Source organism: Bombina bombina, chromosome 2 (assembly GCF_027579735.1).
Source record: "Bombina bombina isolate aBomBom1 chromosome 2, aBomBom1.pri, whole genome shotgun sequence".
Lineage (NCBI taxonomy): Eukaryota > Metazoa > Chordata > Amphibia > Anura > Bombinatoridae > Bombina > Bombina bombina.
Window position 1 is genome coordinate 124,703,773 of NC_069500.1, and position 20,113 is coordinate 124,723,885.

Genomic DNA, 20,113 nt, shown 5'->3' on the forward strand with positions numbered 1-20,113 from the left:
TATTATTTTTTATTAGCAAATGCTTAATAAAAAGGACAAATATATATATAATGGTCCTTTAAAAGGCAGATAAAAAAAATAATTTCTCAGTTTTATAGAGTGTGTGTTTAAATATTCAGACAAATATTGATCTTAAACGTATTGATCTATTACCAAACTTGCTACTTTCTTTTGTTGAAACCACTCCTTTCTGTAAAGACATATCTAGACAAGCTCAATAGTGTGCATGTGTTCTTGAATGTTGTATGCAACAATGTTTGTATCAATGTTCTACATATAGTAAACAATACATATAGACATTCCTGAACCTACCTTAGTATTTCTCTCAAGGATAGGAGCGAAGTTTCAACAAAAAAAGAAAGAGTTAAAAAGATTGTACACTCTCTCTGACACATTAAAGTTTTAATGTTACATTTTGTCTGTGCAAAGTTAAAGGGACATGAAACCTAAACTGTTAATTTCATTATTCAGATACTGCATACACTTTTTAAAAAAAATTCCAATTTACTTCTGTTATCAAAGTTGCCTTGTTCTTTTGGTATCCATTGTTAAAAAAAAAAAAAAAAAAGACATTACATTTCCAAAAAAGGAACAGCACCACAACGACTGTAGTTCAAAGTAGTTTTATTGGGATATCTGTTGATGTCCCAATAAAACTACTTCGAACTACAGTCGTGGTGCTGTTCCTTTTTTGGAAATTTACTGGATTTGAGGTTTTGGGCAGAACCTGGGAATCGTGCACCTTTACTTTAGCAGTACCTTTGCTGTGCCTCTCCTGTGGTAATAAAAAAAAAAAAAAAAAAAAAAAAAGGCATACCTAGGTAGGTAGCATTCTTAGGTTTGGAGCACTACATGGCAGCAGTTTTGCATTGTTTGCTGCCATTTAGTGCTCCAGACACGTGCACACTCCCTGCCTAGGTATGCTCTTCAACAATGGATAACAAGAGCACAAAACAAATTTTGATGATAAAAGTAATTTGGATTTATTTATTTTTTAAATTGTATGCTGTGAAAAAAAAAATTAAGTTTCATGTCCCTTTTAAGGGATATTAATCAGAAGTGTTTTTTGCTGTAGATTGTGAATTGCATTCAATAGAGTATAACTCCCAAAGTCGCACAGTGCTGTAAATGTGTACTTGTGCTGTGGCATAACAAAAAAAAAATGTGCAGGGAACTAAATTTTAAACATAGATTCTTAAATAATAACTGAAGAATGTGTGACTTTACTTGTACTTTTAAAGTCTTAACATTTTTGCACCAGCAAAAATATTTTGTATAAAAGTCATTCTTGGTAAACTTCCTCTATGTAATTGTTTTTGTTTGTTTTTTCTAATTCCTTTAGTGCAGCAGGAGGAATGCTATAGGATATCCATACGCATATTCGATGCCAGTACAGGAAATAGTGTTTGTTTATGCAAAGATGATCTCTAGACAGTTTTCAGAATGTTTACTTAAAATGACATTTGAAATGACGACAAAAATTCCTGCAGCAGATTTAGTCATACAATGTAAAGTAGCCATTATTCACAAATGATACTATAGCAACCTACTACAAATTCTGCTTCATACCAGTCTGGGACTACTGGCAGGGGGTGTAACTAGACCTCACTAGGCCCTAGGGCAAACACTGTGGCATGCGCCCATTTCAACAGTGCCAGTAGCTACATAGGAGAAACAGGAGCTGCTTCATCATTACCTCTTACTTGGTTTACACCAGAAGACATACACTTTCTCAGCCTTTCTGTACACATATGGTTGTATTGTGACAGCCATCTTGAAAACATTGCTGCTATATTTTAAGACAAATCAAGAGAAGGCTGGACCCCACCAGGCACCCTGTAGGAATGCCATTGCTTGCAAGGCCAAATGGGCCCCTTTTGAGGTATAGGCCCAGTCTTAGCTGAGATCCCTGAGACCCCTGTAGTTATGCCCTGTAGTTACGCCCTGGCTAGAGGTTTGGAGCTATATAGCTTAAGCATAATTATAATTATTAAGCAATGTCGGGGGTTAGTTTGTGCTCCTACCTTGCTGCAGACTGTTTGCAGTTGTCAGTTAGTGCAGAAAGTGGGATCTCCAGAGCAAGTATATTACTATGATTTGGCCTAGTTCAGCATCAAAGCTGTTGCACCCAAGTCAATGCAGACACTTGCTGGATCCCTAATAATGGGATGGAAGGTGTCCTATTTCAGTGTTTCTCAAGGCAGGCCTGTCCTTTGGGTAGGGCGAGAGGGGCACATGCCTAAGACCTCAGGGGTGAGGGTATGAGAAGGTGCAATGTACATACTGTATTTAGTTTCTGAAGAAATGTTTATGGAGATTAATATATAGTGTAATTCTATGTATTGGACACATTGAATGTTGGACATGGATGTGCCGTAAGAGGGGAATAAGTAATCTGGGCTGAGGGGCCCCACCAATGCTAAGGGTCGCCCTACCTCAAGTATCGAGTATTATTTGAATGAACACAGGTGAGGCAATCACAATGATTAATTAACTGGATGGCCCAATGTTTATATGCAAGACCTGGAGACAGAGCTGTTTTTGAGGATAACCCTGTGTAAGCAGATAGGAGTCAATAAGCAGAATAAGAAGCTGATGTTAATTAATTACACATAGTATTGTTGCATACTGCAAAACAATGTATAAACCTTTTTACTTTTACATTTATTTATTTTTTTCATTTTTGTCACAGCCTCCCCATTCATTTAGTTTTTTCTTTAATAATTGACAAACGTGTTGCACCAATAGGAGATCAAAACAAAGATATTGATGGCAGATAAGAGCCATAGGCCCAGCAAGTCTGCCCAATATTACCTAAAAATATAAACTTATTTAGTTCGTAGAATAGCCTTATGCTTGTCTCAGGCATTTTTAAAGTCCCCTACAGTGTTTGTCGCTACTACCTCTTGAGGAAGTTTATTCCATAAATCAATCACCCTTTCTGTAAAGAAGTTCTTCTTCAAATTACTCCTGAATCTACTACCCTTCAGCTTGCGAACATGACCCCTTGTTCTTGAATTTTCAATTTTATGTATAATACCCAAAGCCTCAGTTTAACTAAGCCCTTTAACGTACTTGAAAGTTTGTATCCTATCACCTCTTTCAATTCTCTCCTTTAAGTTATACATATTTAGGTGATTGAGCCTATCATGGTAAGTTTTTTTTATATTTTAGACCATGTACCATTTTGGTATCCCTCCTTTGCACAGATTTAAGTTTTTTTATATCCTTCTGGAGATATGACCTCCTGAACTGCACACAATACTAAATATGAGGCATAACTAATGATCTGTAAAGTGGCATAAGAACCATAATATTTCTGCTGCAAATACCTCTACCAATACATCCAAGCATTCTGCTGGCCTTACTCGCTGCAGTACTACATTGTTTACTAAATTTTAAACAATCTGAAATAATAATTCCCAAGTGCTGTTCCTCTTTTGTAACAGTCAGTAAAGAGTCATTGAGCCTGTAATTAACATTTGGATTTTTCTTCCATAAATGCATATTTTTACACTTTGCTGTTTTAAACTTTAGATCCCAGTCATTTGTCCAATCCTCCAATTGTTGTATATCACTTCTCATTTTGTCTACCCCCCTGGAACATACACTGTTACAATTTTTTGTATCATCTGCAAACAGACATTCTTTCCCCTGTAGCCCTTTGCTGATATCACAGATAAATATGTTAGACAAAACAGGCCCCAGAACTGACCCCTGAGGAGCACCACTAATAACAGCCCCCTTTGCTGCATGTACTCCATTTACTAAGACACTTTGTTTCTATCCTTAAGCCAATATTCCACCTAGTTCACAATTTTTTAGTCTAGACCAAGGAAGATACAGTTTGTAAATTAGTTTGTTGTGTGGGACGGTGTCAAATGCTTTGCAGAAATCTAGATATTCTACATCAACTGCTCCACCCTTGTCTAATATTTTTGTTACATAATCAAAGAAGTCAATTGGATAAGTCTGACATGATCTCCCTGAAGTAAAACTATGCTGATTTTGGTCCTCTAAATTGTTTGTCTTTATGTAAGTCATAATTCTTTCTTTTAAGAGGCTTTCCATTAATTTCCCTATTCCCTGTAGTTACCAGATTCTTCCCTACTGCCCCTTTTTATGACGAGGTATTATATTTGTTATTCTCCAATCATCTGGAACAGCTCCTCTTAATAGTGACTGATTAAACAGATCAGTTAATGGGACAGTTAGCACTGATCAAAGTTCTTTTAAAACCCTTGGATTAATATTTTATAAGGACCCGCTGTCTTTTTAACATTTTATTTTTGATAATGCTAACAAAACCTCATCCTCTGTAAAAAGTGTTAAGCTTGTTTCTATTTTTCTTAGCATCCCTTAATGTAGACATTCTATCTTCACAATCTTTTGAAATGCATGACATGTATTTATTTCCATAGCAGTGCTCTCTTGCGCTGCTGCTTTCTTTTAGGATTGCAAAGCACTTGCAGTTATCCTAATAAAACAGCATATCAGAACCTGAAAGAAAGCAGCAAAGAGCTTGCTGCATGCAGGACAAATATTAGAAAAAAACAGACTGGACTGGGAGGCGGCCAGGGCAGGGGGCAATTTGAAAGGAGAATGCAAAAGGAATTTAATAAGGTTTATATACACTTTATTTTCCACTTTATATTTAGGTAAACAGTATAATATCCTATAAAGCCGATATGGTAAATTTGCCATCACTTTAATTTTTCTCACACTGGCATCTCCCTAACATCTGGCCTATCTCACATAAGTATAAACATTAAACCACCCAACCCATTGTGTGCAGACTAGGTATACAAGGCCACTTGACTACTATGTATCTTATCTCTTTGCTGTGTCCAAACAAGGACAGATATAAATGAGCTTCTGCAAACAGTCACTGTGTAGAATGTTGTAAGTTTAAGACGATTGATCATGCTCAATGCACTTCAGACTCTTGGGGGGGGCATAGAGAAATACTGTTTTTAGAATTAAATTGTAAAAAATAAATGTGGCCAAAATAAATAAATAAGGTACATAACATTTTATTTTTTGTTGTGCATAATTAAACTTAAAATGTAATGCAAACTGTATCTTTATGTTTTTTTTTAAATATCTGATTTTGCCCTTAGAAACTTTCACCTACACTGAAAATATGATTAAGCAACCATATTATCTGTAGAAAAGATATGTAAACAGGAGACAATAGCACTGATTAATCTCAGTGGGGGTAGGAGAAGAATTTTTGTATCTAAAATAGCTGGCTTCTCCAATTAAGCCTCTCAGCAGGGGCAGAACTTCTAGTGGTGCAGCCGGTGCAGTGGCACCGGGGCCCAAGTGCAGGCCAGGGGCCTATTCAAACAGCACACCAGCATGCCTCTCAAAAACTCACAGCCAAAAAAAAATTAAAAAAAATATTTCATTACCTGCAGCAACCGTGAAGAAATGCATGTAACAAAACAGTTTACGCACTGGTCTCCTAAAACAGAAGGATGCCGAGCGAGTGTACATGACAATTCCGACTGCACTGTCTCCCTGTCTTTCAGCGCAGCCAGACTGAGAGCTCTTTCCTTTTTTGCCCTCCAGCGAGGAGCCTCACTGTTGCTTGTAGTATGTTTGACAGCATAATACAGGGTAGGAGTGATTTACTATGCCTGACGATACTGAAGGTAAGGGGGCTATGGTGCATCCCATTCTGTTAGCAGCAGCTGAGCATACTTTTCTCTACCATTGCTGTGGTATCTAGTGAACTCCCTGCTATATTAGTGTCATTGTGTAACCTCCCCCTTCATGCTGATGATTTGTGGCTCTAGAGTTATGCTCTCCTGTTACACAATTTCAAGCCCCCAAAAACCGTATGTAATCACTCACAAACTTTTTTAACACTTAGTTGGCAGAAGGGGTGGTCTATAGAAGTCATACATACACACACATTTATGTGTGTGAGATTGCTTATGTGATTCAAACCTTCTCTCAGCTGATGAGTGGCAAACACCACGAAACAGGCTGTCCTGTGTTGGTTCTGAATCACTGCACTAACCCCAGCTAAGCTTATAAGTTGTGTGAACAACGATGCTTTGGCGCAAAGGGAGTCTGCGTAAAAGCAGACTTGATGTAAAAAAGTGTGTCGTGAACCTCATTTGCATATCTTACCCAGAATCCTTTGCTGCATTGGAAACACTGTAATTCAGAGGTTTTCTGTGGGAAAAACAAGCCTTGTGGCCTTTCTACATACATAGTAGATAAGGTTGGAAAAAAAACGAAGTCCATAGAGTTCAACCTATACAAATCTTAAATACTTACAAAAATCTCCAGTTAAGCTTAAATAACCCCACTAAAAGGTGACCCATTTAATACTAGCAATCCTATCCATGATTTTCGTTTATATACAGAAATGTATCCAGACTATTTTAAATGTATCTAGGGTATTGGCATTCACTACCTCCTTTGGTAATGAGTTCCAGAATTTTATTGCTCTTATAGTGAAAAAAATGTTTCCGTTGCAGGAGATTAAATCTTCTTTCCTCCAACCTTAAATTGTGACCTCTTGTCAGAAACAATGTTCTTGCAATAAACAGAGCTTCTGCCATCTCTGTATATGGGCCTTGAATATATTTATATAAAGTAATCATGTCACCTCTCAAGCGCCTTTTTTTTTTTTTTTTTTTTTTTTTTTAAAGAAAACAGACCCAGTTTGGCTAGCCTCTCCTCATAGGTTAAATTCTCCAATCCGCTTATTAGCTTTGTGGCCCTTCTCTGAACTTTTTCTAGTTCTGCAATATCTTTTTTTGCGATTGGTCCCCAGAACTGCACTCAATACTCAAGATGAGGTCTTACCAGGGCTTTAGATAGTGACAGAATTATGCTTTCCTCCCTTGAATCAATGCCTCTTTTAATACATGCTAGTATCTTATTAGCCTTTGAAGCCGCTGTCCTGCATTGTGCACCCATCTTTAGCTTGTTATCTATTACTACTCCCAAATCCATTTCCTCCTCTGTTTGGCTAAGTCTTGTCCCATTTAAAAAAATACGTTGCCTGCTTATTTTTACTTCCAAAATGTAGAACCTTCCATTTTCCCGTATTAAATCTCGTTTTCCATTTACTTGCCCATACTTCTAATTTTTGCAGATCCCTTTGTAATGAAAGTTCATCCTGCTCTGACCTAATGACCTTACTTAAAGGGACATGCCACCCTCATTTTTTTTTTTATGATTTAGAAAGAGAATGCAATTTTAAACATCTTTCTAATTTACTTATATTATCTAATTTGTTTTATTCTCTTGATATTCTTTGATGAAAAGCATATCTAGATATGCTCACTAGCTGCTGATTGGTTGCTGCACATAGAAGCCTCGTGTGATTGGCTCACCATGTGCATTGCTTTTTCTTCAACTAAGGATATTTAAAAAATGAAGCAAAATAAATAATTTTCTATTCTCTATCTGAATCATGAAAGAAAGATTTTGGGTTTAGTGGCCCTTTAACTTAGTATCATTTGCAAAAATAGAGATGTCGCTATTTAATCTTTGCTCCAAGTCATTTATAAAAATATTTAAAAGAACAGGGCCCAGTACTGATCCCTGGGGGACTCCACTGATTACCTTTGTACAATCTGAGTATGATCCATTTACTACTACTCGTTGCTCCCTATCTTTTATCCAGTTATTTATCCATGAGCTAACATTTTCAGCTAGAACTCATAATCTTGTTTACACGAATATGCTCATCAATGTAATCCTTTATAATCCCTTCAAATATCTTCCCCACTATTGATGTCAGACTAACTGGTCTATAGCTTCCTGGATCATCCCTGATTCCCTTTTTGAAGAGTGGCACCACATCAGCTTTACGCCAATCCTGGGGTACCATGCCTGAGGATAATGAGTCTTGAAAAATTAAGAGTAGAGGTTTGTTTATAACCGTGCTTAATTCCCTTAACACCCTTGGGTGTATTCCATCTGGGCCTGGGGTTTTATTTACCTTAATATTATCCAGTTTTTTCCTGATATCCTCTAAACATAACCCAGTTAATGGTATGGACTGGCATGTTCTATTTTGTTCCAAAGTATCATCCAGTGGCTCCTCTCTTGTGTATACTGAAGAAAAAAAAAACTGGTTTAGTACCTCAGCCTTCTCCCTGTCATTATTTATCATGCTACCCTCCACGCATTTTAATGTACCTATATTGTCCTTCTTAGATTTTTTGATATTTATGTACTTAAAGAACCTTTTAGGGTTAGACTTAGAATCCTTTTCAATTAATTTTTCATTTTCAATTTTGGCTGATTTAATTGCTTTTTCTCTTGTAAGGTGTATCCAGTCCACGGATCATCCATTACTTGTGGGATATTCTCATTCCTAACAGGAAGTTGCAAGAGGACACCCACAGCAGAGCTGTCTATATAGCTCCTCCCCTAACTGCCATACCCAGTCATTCTCTTGCAACTCTCAACAAACATGGAGGTAGTAAGAGAGAAGTGGTGAAATGTAGCTGTTATTTTACTTCAATCAAAAGTTTATTATTTTTAAATGGTACCGGAGTTGTACTATTTCTTTCATGTAATTAGCAAGAGTCCATGAGCTAGTGACGTATGGGATATACATTCCTACCAGGAGGGGCAAAGTTTCCCAAACCTTAAAATGCCTATAAATACACCCCTCACCACACCCACAATTCAGTTTTACAAACTTTGCCTCCGATGGAGGTGGTGAAGTAAGTTTGTGCTAGATTCTACGTTGATATGCGCTCCGCAGCAAGTTGGAGCCCGGTTTTCCTCTCAGCGTGCAGTGAATGTCAGAGGGATGTGAGGAGAGTATTGCCTATTTGAATGCAGTGATCTCCTTCTACGGGGTCTATTTCATAGGTTCTCTGTTATCGGTCGTAGAGATTCATCTCTTACCTCCCTTTTCAGATCGACGATATACTCTTATATATACCATTACCTCTGCTGATTCTCGTTTCAGTACTGGTTTGGCTTTCTACAAACATGTAGATGAGTGTCCTGGGGTAAGTAAATCTTATTTTTTGTGACACTCTAAGCTATGGTTGGGCACTTTGTTTATAAAGTTCTAAATATATGTATTCAAACATTTATTTGCCTTGACTCAGAATGTTCAACTTTCCTTATTTTTCAGACAGTCAGTTTCATATTTGGGATAATGCATTTGAATTAATAATTTTTTCTTACCTTCAAAAATTTGACTCTTTTTTTCCTGTGGGCTGTTAGGCTCGCGGGGGCTGAAAATGCTTCATTTTATTGCGTCATTCTTGGCGCTGACTTTTTTGGCGCAAAAATTATTTTCAGTTTCCGGCATCATACGTGTCGCCGGAAGTTGCGTCATTTTTTGACGTTATTTTGCGCCAAAAATGTTGGCGTTCCGGATGTGGCGTCATTTTTGGCGCCAAAAGCATTTAGGCGCCAAATAATGTGGGCGTCTTATTTGGCGCTAAAAAATAAGGGCGTCGCTTTTGTCTCCACATTATTTAAGTCTTATTTTTTCATTGCTTCTGGTTGCTAGAAGCTTGTTCTTTGGCATTTTTTTCCCATTCCTGAAACTGTCATTTAAGGAATTTGATCAATTTTGCTTTATATGTTGTTTTTTTCTCTTACATATTGCAAGATGTCTCACGTTGCATCTGAGTCAGAAGATACTACAGGAAAATCGCTGTCTAGTGCTGGAGCTACCAAGCTAAGTGTATCTGCTATAATTTTTGGTATCTGTTTCTCCAGCTGTTGTTTGTATTGCATGTCATGACAAACTTATTAATGCAGATAAAATTTCCTTTAGTACTGTTACATTACCTGTTGCTGTTCCGTCAACATCTAATTTTCAGAGTGTTCCTGATAAACATAAGAGATTTTATTTTTTAAATCCATTAAGAAGGCTATGTCTGTTATTTCTCCTTCTAGTTTACATAAAAGTCTTTTAAAACTTCTCTTTTTTCAGATGAATTTTTAAATGAACATCATCATTCTGATACTGATAATGGTTCTTCTGGTTCAGAGGTTTCTGTCTCAGAGGTTGATGCTGATAAATCTTTGTATTTGTTCAAGATGGAATTTATTCGTTCTTTATTTAAAGAAGTATTAATTGCATTAGAAATAGAGGATTCTGGTCCTCTTGATACTAAATCTAAACGTTTAAATAAGGTTTTTAAATCTCCTGTAGTTATTCCAGAAGTGTTTAATCTCCCTGATGCTATTTCTGAAGTAATTTCCAGGGAATGGAATAATTTAGGTAATTCTTTTACTCCTTCTAAACGTTTAAGCAATTATATCCTGTGCCATCTGACAGATTAGAGTTTTTTTGGGACAAAATCCCTAAGGTTATGGGGCTTTCTCTACTCCTGCTAAATGTGCTACTATTCCTACGGCAGATAGTAATTCATTTAAGGATCCTTTAGATAGGAAAATTAAATCCTTTCTAAGAAAAGCTTACTTATGTTCAGGTAATCTTCTTAGACCTGCTATATTTTTAGCGGATGTTGCTGCAGCTTCAACTTTTTGGTTAGAAGCTTTAGCGCAACAAGTAACAGATCATAATTTTATAGCATTATTATTATTCTATAACATGCTAATAATTTTATTGGTGATACCATCTTTTGATATCATTAGAGTTGATGTCAGGTATATGTCTCTAGCTATTTTAGCTAGAAAAGCTTTATGGATTAAACTTGGAATGCTGATATGTCTTCTAAGTCAACTTTGCTTTCCTTTTCTTTCCAGGGTAATAAATTATTATTTAAACTGTTTCTGGAAGGAAGGGAACTTTTTTTACCAAAGGATAAAAAATCTAAGGTAAATTTAGGTCTAATAATCATTTTCGTTCCTTTCCTCACAATAAGGAACAAAAGCCTGATCCTTCATCCTCAGGAGCGGTATCAGTTTGGAAAGTATTTCCAGTTTGGAATATATCCAAGCCTTATAGAAAACCTATAGCCACCTCCTAAATACCCATGAAGGTGCGGACCTTATTCCAGCTCAGCTGGTATGGGGCAGATTACGTTTTCTTCAAAGAAATTTTGATCTATTCCCTTCTCAATTTCTGGTTTCAGAACATTGTTTCAGAAAGGTACAGCATTGGCTTCAGTTAAGGCCTCCTGCTAAGAGATTTTTTTCTTCCCATGTCCCAGTTAACACAGCAAAGGCTCAGCATTTCTGAAATGTGTTTCAGATCTAGAGTTGGCTGGAGTAATTATGCCAGTTCCAGTTCTGGAACAGGGGCTGGGGTTTTATTTTATCTCTTCATTGTACCAAAGAAGGTCAATTCCTTCAGACCAGTTCCGGATCTATCAATATTGAATCGTTATGTAAGGATACCAACATTCAGTTTCTGTAGGACTGTCCTGCCTTTTGTTTAGCAAGGGCATTATATGTCTACAATAGATTTACAGGATGTGTATCTGCATATTCCGATTCATCCAGATCACTTTTAGTGTCTGAGATTCTCTTTTTAGACAAGCATTATCAGTTTTGTGGCTCTACCGTTTGGCCTAGCCTCAGTTCCAAGACAAGGATAACCTTTTTAGGTTTCTAGAATAGATTCAGTGTCTATGACTCTGTCCTTGTCAGACAAGAGAAGTTTAACATTGATTTCAGCTTGTCAAAACCTTCAGTCACAATCATTCCCTTTGGTAGCCTTATGCATGGAAATTTAGGTCTTAGGACTGCCGCATCAGATGCGATCTCCTTTTCTCGTTTTCACATGCGACCTCTTCAGCTCTGTATGCTGAATCAATGGTGCAGGGATTACTCAAAGATATCTCACTTAATATCTTTAAACCGATTATACGACACTCTCTGACATGGTGGACAGATCACCATCGTTTAGTTCAGGGGGCTTCTTTGTTCTTCCGACCTGGACTATAATCTCAACAGATGCAAGTCTTACAGGTTGGGGAGCTGTGTGGGGGTATCTGACGGCACAAGGGGTTTGGGAATCTCAGGAGGTGAGATTTCCGATCAATATTTTGGAACTCCGTGCAATTTCAGAGCTCTTCAGTCTTGGCCTCTTCTGAAGAGAGAGTTGTTCATTTGTTTTCAGATAGACAATGTCACAACTGTGGCATACATCAATCATCAAGGAGGGACTCACAGTCCTCTGGCTATGAAAGAAGTATCTCAAATTTTGGTTTGGGCGGAATCCAGCTCCTGTCTAATCTCTGCGGTTCATATCCCAGGTATGGACAATTGGAAAGCGGATTATCTCAGTCACCAAACGTTGCACCTGGGCAAATGGTCTTCACCCAGAGGTATTTCCTCAGATTGTTCAAATGTGGGAACTCCCAGAAATAGATCTGATGGCTTCTCATCTAAACAAGAAACTTCCCTGGTATCTGTCCGGATCCAGGGATCCTCGGGCGGAGGCAGTGGATGCATTATCTCTTCCTTACAAGTGTCATCCTGCCTATATCTTTCCGCCTCTAGTTCTTCTTCCAAGGGTATTCTCCAATATTCTAAAGGAATGCTCGTTTGTCCTGCTGGTAGCTCCAGCATGGCCTCACAGGTTTTGGTATGCGGATCTTGTCCGGATGGCCTCTTGCCAGCTGTGGACTCTTCCGTTAAGACCAGTCTTTCTGTCTCAAGGTTCTTTTTTCCATCAGGATCTCAAAACCTTACTTTTAAGGTGTGGAGTTTGAACGCTTGATTCTTGGTCAAAGAGGTTTCTCTGACTCTGTGATTGATACTATGTGACAGGCTCGTAAATCTGTATCTAGAGAGATATATTATAGAGTCTGGAAGACTTATATTTCTTCAGGATGGTTTAGATAAAGGTTTGTCCGCAAGTTTCTTGAAAGACAAATCTCTGCTCTTTCTGTTCTTTTTCACGGAAGGATTGCTAATCTTCCTGATATTCATTGTTTTGTACAAGCTTTGGTTCGTATAAAACCTGTCATTAAGTCAATTTCTCCTCCTTGGAGTTTGAATTTGGTTCTGGGGGCTCTTCAAGCTCCTCCTTTTGAACCCATGCATTCTTTGGTCATTATATTACTTTCTTGGAAAGTTTTGTTTCTTTGGCCATCTCTTCTGCCAGAAGAGTCTCTGAATTATCTACTCTTTTTTTTGTGAGTCTCCTTTTCTGATTTTGCATCAGGATAAGGCGGTGCTGGGAACTTCTTTTGAATTTTTTACCTAAGGTTGTGAATTCTAACAACATTAGTAGAGAAATTGTGGTTCCTTCATTATGTCCTAATCCTATGAATTCTAAGGAGAAATCATTGCATTCTTTGGATGCTGTTAGAGCTTTGTAATATTATGTTGAAGCTATTAAGCCTTTCCTAAAGACTTCTAGTCTATTTGTCATTTTTTTCCGGTTCTAGAAAAGACCAGAAAGCTTCTGCCATTTCTTTGGCATCTTGGTTGAAATCTTTATTTCATCATGCCTATGTTGAGTCGGGTAACACTCCGCCTCAAAGGATTACAGCTCATTCTACTAGGTTAGTTTCTACTTCCTGGGCATTTAAGAATGAAGCTTCGGTTGATCAGATTTGCAAAACAGCAACTTGGTCCTCTTTGCATACTTTTACTAAATTCTACCATTTTGATGTGTTTTCTTCTTCTGAAGCAGTTTTTGGTAGAAACGTACTTCAGGCAGTGGTTTCAGTTTGAATCTTCTGCTTATGTTTTTTCATTAAAAATTTTATTCTGGGTGTGGATTATTTTCAGCAGGAATTGGCTGTCTTTATTTTATCCCTCCCTCTCTAGTGACTCTTGTGTGGAAAGATCCACATCTTGGGTAATCATTATCCCATACGTCACTAGCTCATGGACTCTTGCTAATTACATGAAAGAAAACATAATTTATGTAAGAACTTACCTGATAAATTCATTTCTTTCATATTAGCAAGAGTCCATGAGGCCCGCCCTTTTTTTGTGGTGGTTTTGATTTTTTTGTATAAAGCACAATTATTCCAATTCCTTATTTTATATGCTTTCTGACTTTTTTCTTATCACCCCACTTCTTGGCTATTCGTTAAACTGAATTGTGGGTGTGGTGAGGGGTGTATTTATAGGCATTTTAAGGTTTGGGAAACTTTGCCCCTCCTGGTAGGAATGTATATCCCATACGTCACTAGCTCATGGACTCTTGCTAATATGAAAGAAATGAATTTATCAGGTAAGTTCTTACATAAATTATGTTTTTGTTCCAGGCAGAAAAAATAGAAGAATCTGCCTGTGATTTCTATGATCTTAGCAGGTTGTAACTAAGATCCATTGCTGTTCTCACACATGACTGAAGAGAGAGATAACTTCAGCAGGGGAATGGCGTGCAGATTATCCTGCTATGAGGTATGTGCAGTTAAGATTTTTCTAGAAGATGTGAATGCTAGAAAATGCTGCTGATGCCAAATTTATGTAAGGTAAGCCTGAATACAGTGATTTAATAGCGACTGGTATCATGCTTACTTTCTGAGGTAATACTCTTTTATATTTACATTATAAAACGTTTGCTGGCATGTTTAAATGTTTTTATATATACTTTGGTGATAAAACTTTATTGGGGCCTAGTTTTTTCCACATGACTGGCTTAAATTTGCCTAGAAACAGTTTCCTGAGGCTTTCCACTGTTACTATGAGTGGGAGGGGCCTAATTTAGCGCTTTTTTGCGCAGTAACTTTTACAGACTGAGACATCCAGGAGTCCCCTGAATGCTATAGGACATCTCTGAAGGGCTCTTAGGCTTCCTAAATCGTTTGTTGGGGAAGGTAGGCCCACAGCAAGGCTGTGGCAGTTTGGTGTAACTGTTAAAAAACATCTATCGTTTTTTTGATCCGTTTTTTGAACTAAGGGGTTAATCATCCATTTGCAAGTGGGTGCAATGCTCTGTTAGCTTATTATACACACTGTAAAAATTTTGTTTTTCAAATTCTGACAAAATTTGTTTCTCTTAAAGGCACAGTACCGTTTATTATATTTGCTTGTTAACTTGATTTAAAGTGTTTTCCAAGCTTGCTAGTCTCATTGCTAGTCTGTATAAACATTAGGAAACTCCTTGTTCATTATGTTTAAAAGCCATTGTGGAGCCCCCTCTTAGAATGTGTACCAAATGTACTGATTTCACTTTAAGCAATAAAGATCATATTCTGTCTTTAAAAAATTTATCACCAGAGGAATCTGACGAGGGGGAAGTTATGCCGACTAACTCTCCCCACGTGTCAGATCCTTTGACTCCCGCTCAAGGGACTCGCGCTCAAATGGCGCCAAGTACATCTAGGGCGCCCATAGCGTTTACTTTACAAGACATGGCGGCAGTCATGGATAATACACTGTCAGCGGTATCAGCCAGACTACCTGAATTTAGAGGAAAGCGAGATAGCTCTGGAGTTAGACGAAATACAGAGCATACTGACGCTTTAAGAGCTATGTCTGATAATGCCTCACAATATGCAGAAGCTGAAGAAGGAGAGCTTTGTTCTGTGGGTGATGTTTCTGATTTAGGGAAGATGATGCAACCTGATTCTGATATTTATACATTTAAATTTAAGCTTGAACACCTCCGCGTGTTACTCAGGGAGGTTTTAGCTGCTCTGAATGACTGTGATACAATTGCAGTGCCAGAGAAATTGTGTAGACTGGATAAATACTATGCAGTGCCGGTGTGTACTGATGTTTTTCCAATACCTAAAAGGTTTACAGAAATTATTACTAAGGAATGGGATAGACCAGGTGTGCCTTTCTCTCCCCCTCCTATTTTTAGAAAAATGTTTCCAATAGACGCCACCACGCGGGACTTATGGCAGACAGTTCCTAAGGTGGAGGGAGGAGTTTCTACTCTAGCAAAGCGTACTACTATCCCTGTCGAGGACAGTTGTGCTTTCTTAGATCCAATGGATAAAAAGTTAGAGGGTTACCTTAAGAAAATGTTTATTCAACAAGGTTTTATCCTACAGCCCCTTGCATGCATTGCTCCTGTCACTGCTGCTGCGGCGTTCTGGTTTGAGTCTCTGGAAGAGGCTTTACAGGTAGCGACTCCATTGGATGACATACTTCACAAGCTTAGAGCACTTAAGCTAGCCAATTCTTTTGTTTCTGATGCCATTGTTCATTTGACTAAACTAACGGCTAAGAATTCTGGTTTTGCTATACAGGCGCGCAGAGCACTATGACTTAAATCATGGTCAGCTGACGTTACTTCAAAGTCTAAGCTGCTTAACATTCCCTTCAAGGGGCAGACCCTATTCAGGCCTGGTTTGAAGGAGATTATTGCTGATATCACTGGAGGAAAAGGTCATGCCCTTCCTCAGGATAGGTCCAAATCAAGGGCCAAACAGTCTAATTTTCGTGCCTTTCGAAACTTCAAGGCAAGTGCGGCATCCACTTCCTCTAATGCAAAACAAGAGGGAACTTTTGCTCAGTCCAAGACGGTCTGGAGACCTAACCAGACCTGGAACAAGGGTAAGCAGGCCAAAAAGCCTGCTGCTGCCTCTAAGACAGCATGAAGGAACGGCCCCCTATCTGATAACGGATCTAGTAGGGGGCAGACTTTCGCTCTTTGCCCAGGCGTGGGCAAGAGATGTTCAGGATCCCTGGGCATTAGAAATTATATCCCAGGGATATCTTCTGGACTTCAAGGCTTCCCCCCCAAAAGGGAGATTTCACCTTTCACAATTATCTGCAAACCAGATAAAGAGAGAGGCATTCTTACACTGTGTACAAGACCTCCTAGTTATGGGAGTGATCCATCCAGTTCCAAAGGAGGAACAGGGACAGGGTTTTTACTCAAATCTGTTTGTAGTTCCCAAAAAAGAGGGAACCTTCAGACCAATCTTGGATCTAAAGATCTTAAACAAATTCCTCAGAGTTCCATCATTCAAGATGGAGACTATTCGTACCATCCTACCTATGATCCAGGAGGGTCAATGCATGACTACAGTGGATTTAAAGGATGCTTATCTTCACATTCCGATACACAAAGATCATCATCGGTTTCTCAGGTTTGCCTTCCTAGACAGGCATTACCAGTTTGTAGCTCTTCCCTTTGGGCTAGCTACAGCCCCAAGAATTTTTACGAAGGTTCTGGGGTCGCTTCTGGCGGTCCTAAGGCCGCGGGGCATAGCAGTGGCCCCTTATTTAGACATCCTAATTCAGGCGTCAAACTTCCAAATTGCCCAGTCTCATACGGACATAGTGTTGGCATTTCTGAGGTCGCATGGGTGGAAGGTGAGCAAGGAAAAGAGTTCTCTATCCCCCTAGGGATAGAGTCCTAGGGACTCTGATAGATTCTGTACAAATGAACATTTACCTGACTGAGTCCAGGTTATCAAAACTTCTAAATTCCTGCTGTGTTCAAAATTCCATTCCTCGCCCTTCGGTGGCTCAGTACATGGAAGTAATCGGCTTAATGGTAGTGGCAATGGACATAGTGCCGTTTGCACGCCTACATCTCAGACCGCTGCAACTCTGCATGCTCAGTCAGTGGAATGGGGATTACACAGATTTGTCCCCTCTACTAAATCTGGATCAAGAGACCAGGGATTCTCTTCTCTGGTGACTATCTCGGGCCCATCTGTCCAAAGGTATGACCTTTTGCAGGCCAGATTGGACAATTGTAACGACAGATGCCAGCCTTCTAGGTTGGGGTGCAGTCTGGAACTCCCTGAAGGCTCAAGGATCGTGGACTCAGGAGGAGTCACTCCTTCCAATAAACATTCTGGAACTAAGAGCGATATTCAATGCTCTTCAGGCTTGGCCTCATCTAGCGACAATGAGGTTCATCAACCATCAAGGGGGAACAAGGAGTTCCCTAGCGATGTTAGAAGTCTGAAAGATAATTCGCTGGGCAGAGATTCACTCTTGTCACCTATCAGCTATCCATATCCCAGGTGTAGAGAACTGGGAGGCGGATTTTCTAAGTCGACAGACTTTTCATCCGGGGGAATGGGAACTCCATCCGGAGGTGTTTGCACAATTGGTTCATCGTTGGGGCAAACCAGAACTGGCTCTCATGGCGTCTCGCCAGAACGCCAAGCTTCCTTGTTACGGATCCAGGTCCAGGGACCCCAAGGCAACGCTGATAGATGCTCTAGCAGCGCCTTGGTCCTTCAACCTGGCTTATGTGTTTCCACTGTTTCCTCTGCTCCCTCGTCTGATTGCCAAAATCATGCAGGAGAGAGCATCAGTGATCTTGATAGTGCCTGCGTGGCCACGCAGGACTTGGTATGCAGATCTAGTGGACATGTCATCCTTTCCACCATGGACTCTGCCGCTGAGACAGGACCTTCTACTTCAAGGTCCTTTCAACCATCCAAATCTAATTTCTCTGAGGCTGACTGTCTGGAGATTGAACGCTTGATTTTTATCAAAGCGTGGTTTCTCCGAGTCAGTCATTGATACCTTAATTCAGGCACGAAAGCCTGTCACCAGGAAAATCTATCATAAGATATGGCGGAAATATCTTTATTGGTGTGAATCCAAGGGCTACTCATGGAGTAAGGTCAGGATTCCCAGGATATTATCTTTTCTCCAAAAAGGATTGGAGAAAGGATTGTCAGCTAGTTCCTTAAAGGGACAGATTTCTGCGCTATCCTTTTGCACAAGCGTCTGGCGGATGTCCCAGGCGTTCAGGCATTTTGTCAGGCTTTAGTTAGAATCAAGCCTGTGTTTAAACCTGTTGCTCCACCATGGAGTTTAAATTTGGTTCTTAAAGTTCTTCAGGGGGTTCCGTTTGAACCTCTTCATTCCATAGATATCAAACTTTTATATTGGAAAGTTCTTTTTTTGGTAGGTATTTCCTCGGCTCGTAGAGTTTCCGAGTTATCTGCCTTACAATGTGATTCTCCTTATCTGATCTTCCATGCAGATAAGGTAGTTCTGCGTACCAAACCTGGGTTTTTACCTAAGGTGGTATCTAATAAGAATATCAATCAAGAGATTGTTGTTCCGTCTTTGTGTCCTAATCCTTCTTCAAAGAAGGAACGTCTATTACACAATCTGGACGTGGTTCGTGCTTTAAAGTTTTACTTACAAGCTACTAAAGATTTTCGACAAACATCTGCTTTGTTTGTTGTCTACTCTGGACAGAGGAGAGGTCAAAAGGCTTCGGCAACCTCTTTCTTTTTGGCTAAAAAGCATAATCCGCTTAGCCTATGAGACTGCTGGCCAGCAGCCTCCAGAAAGGATTACAGCTCATTCTACTAGAGCTGTGGCTTCCACATGGGCCTTTAAAAATGAGGCTTCTGTTGAACAGATTTGCAAGGCGGCGACTTGGTCTTCGCTTCATACTTTTTCAAAATTCTACAAATTTGATACTTTTGCTTCTTCGGAGGCTATTTTTAGGAGAAAGGTTTTACAGGCAGTGGTACCTTCCGTTTAAGTACCTGCCTTGTCCCTCCCTTCATCCGTGTACTTTAGCTTTGGTATTGGTATCCCACAAGTAATGGATGATCCGTGGACTGGATACACCTTACAAGAGAAAACATAATTTATGCTTACCTGATAAATTTATTTCTCTTGTGGTGTATCCAGTCCACGGCCCGCCCTGTCATTTTAATGCAGGTATTTTTTAATTTTAAACTACAGTCACCACTGCACCCTATGGTTTCTCCTTTCTCTGTTTGTTTTCGGTCGAATGACTGGATATGGCAGTTAGGGGAGGAGCTATATAGACAGCTCTGCTGTGGGTGTCCTCTTGCAACTTCCTGTTGGGAATGAGAATATCAGACAAGTAATGGATGATCCGTGGACTGGATACACCACAAGAGAAATACATTTATCAGGTAAGCATAAATTATGTCTTTGCATGCTTTGTTACATTGCTTATAAATATGGAATGTTGAGTCTGTACTATTTTCTTTGAATAATTTAAATGCCCTACGTTTTTTTCCTAATTTCTCAACACATTTTTATTTAGCCACATTGGCTTTGATTTTTGATTTTTATAACCATATGGTATTTGTTGATATGTATATTTATTTAACAGTTTTAAATATTATCCTTTTATCCTCCTGTATTTTTTTTTTTTTCCAAACTACTTATTGTTTTGTTATTTTAATAAGAAATTGAGAAAAATAACATTAAATGAGATATGTGTAAAACACAATTTGAAAAAAAGTAACCTTACATTATCCAATGACTTTATTTTTTTTAAAACTTTTTAATTGAGAAAGTGATAAGTCAGCATACA

At 38.9% G+C, this 20,113-nt stretch overlaps 1 protein-coding gene across 1 annotated transcript in view; it reads left to right on the forward strand.

The window, feature by feature from the left end:
- The window catches only part of NIM1K (NIM1 serine/threonine protein kinase), a 186,788-nt gene that overhangs the window by 143,232 nt on the left and 23,443 nt on the right, over positions 1-20,113 (forward strand). The window lies entirely within an intron of this gene.